Raw genomic sequence first — 2,475 nt, 5'->3', positions numbered from 1 at the left:
CTGAAAATTCAGTTGTTCAATTTCTTTTTGAGGATGTTTTTACTCGTTTTGGTGTCCCAAGAGAAATTGTGACAGATCAGGGAAGTCAATTTACATCTAACTTGATGGAGAAGCTGATGGAAGAATACAAAATCAAACACAAAAAATCTACTCCTTACCATCCGCAAGCAAATGGCCAAGTGGAGTCTACAAACAAAGTTCTTGAGAGCATCATCACCAAAACTGTTCATCTACACAAAAAAGATTGGGCATAAAGGCTTCCTTAAGCCTTATGGGCCTACAGAACTACATGGAGGAATACAACAGGACATTCTCCCTATGAACTTGTTTATGGGAAAGAGGTCCTACTCCCCATTGAGTTTCAAGTCAAGACTTTTAAGATGGCAGTCCAGTTGGGGATGAATCTATCAGAAGCCCAAAAGCACAGAATGGAGCAGCTGAATGAGCTAGATGAGATCAGACAAGAAGCAATTTTAAGGACTGATCTAGTTCAACATCAAAGAGCTAAGTGGCATGACAGATACATCAAAGAGAGAAAGTTTCAAGAGGGGGATTGGGCATTACTGTTTGATTCCAAGTTCAAAGACTTTAAAGGTAAATTTCAGACCCATTGGCTTGGGCCATATGAAATTGACAAAGTCTTTAACAATGGAGCGGTAAGAATCAAGACCATTGATGAATTCCGGATTTCTCTTATTGTGAATGGCCACCGATTGAAAATTTATCATAAGCCACTCTCAAAAGAAGAATTTGTCAAGATGTTCCAAGAGAATTCTGCAATAAGGCTAGTGGAGAAGAATCCTTCTTCCCCACCAGCCTAGCCTTTGTTTCTTTCAGTTAAAAAAAATAAAAATAAAAAAATAAAAATAAAAAATTGTATAAGCCTGAAAACCAATCATAGATTGGCAGTCTTATACAGAAAATATAGAGTGAAAATCAGGGACACTTGACACTCTATATTTTCCACAAAAAAAAAATCTCCTCTCCTTCTCTTTCCATCTTCACTCCACCTCATTTGCCATTCCACTCCATCTCCATCTCATTCACATTTTCTCTTCACTTCACTCCGCTTCATTTTCATTCCATTCCACTCATTTCATTTTCATTTCATCAATAAAAGTTCCTTTCAGGACTACTTTCACTCAGTTAGTTCTTTTCTAACTATATTTGTTCAGCTAAGTGGGTGTTGTCCCAATTTCCGCAATTGGAAGCAGTTTCCGCAGCCAGAAACGATTTCTGCAGCTACCACCACTCTGTTTTTCAAATTCACAGTCAAAATGTTAGTACAAAAATCATGAAAATGCAGGTGTAAGTGAGCAAATGCCATGAAGACATGGAGCATCTCCAAGATATCAAGAAAGAACATTTGGTTAAAAGCTATGAGCAAGAAATGACAAAGTTTCCAAAGGTATGAGCAAATTTTTTTTTATCAAATAGCAATTAAAGTCATGATTATGCATAGTTATCAAACCATAAAAAAGTTCTACTATGTGCAATGATTCGATATGATAGCTCCATTACCCACTCCTATCCCATGATATTACTCCATACACCATGCATTCATTTCTTAACAGTCTCATGATGGGTTTTCGGGTTTAAACTCAAGTTGACTGCACTTTCATTTGCCACCTGCACTCATAAGATGTGAGCAATCCCTTTACGGCTCTTCTCCACCGTATTTCCCGCAGCCATCTATCAAAACGTGTGATCTCCTGTATGCAGCCGTTAATTCAAAAAAAAAAAAAGATCTCGCCTCCACTACCGTTCAGTTACCATTTCATTTAAGATCTTCCTTTTTCATACACACACATTTCAATTTGTGAACTCATTCACTACTGCTTATCCTCTGTTCCACCTATAATTTGAAGCATTCCCGTTACCTGCTATTGATTGCAGCCATTGCATTTTACCATAAACCCTACAACCGAGCTACTTCCCTCTGCTAAAATCCTCATACGCAATTACATCCTCAGTTGAAATCTAAAACAGAGAAAGGAATGGGAAAACTACTAAGGGCGGAGCCAGAAGGACCGAAATATCTAGAAGGTTACCCTCAAGCCAAGGATTTACTGAAGAAAGCCAAATGGTTACGCTTCATTCAAAAGTTTAAAGGCTATAACAAAGAAGTAACCAAGGCTTTTGCACGGTCTTTCGATGGTCAAAAGGTGGAGATTGGAGATTTGAAGCTCACGGTGACCAAAACAACAGTAGCAGCTGCCACAGGCTTACCTCAGGAAGGTGAGAGATGGTTCAAAAATAAAAGCGTGGATGAACAGGCATGGAGAATTATGCTAAGAAACCCAGGTATGGACACCACTATGTTTACTAAAGGAATTCATGTTCATGCATTGAAGGAAGAATGGGCTAGTCTGCTGTTAGTTATCCAAAAATTTGTCAATTGTGAAGGATGCTTTGGTTCGATATACATGTACCATGCTAGACTGTTGATGAATTTCTTAGAGAATCAGACTCTTA

This window comes from Pinus tabuliformis, chromosome 4_2 (assembly GCF_031772625.1).
Source record: "Pinus tabuliformis cultivar Carrire ecotype Pingquan chromosome 4_2, CPIR1, whole genome shotgun sequence".
NCBI lineage: Eukaryota > Viridiplantae > Streptophyta > Pinopsida > Pinales > Pinaceae > Pinus > Pinus tabuliformis.
This window is presented reverse-complemented; position numbering follows the sequence as displayed.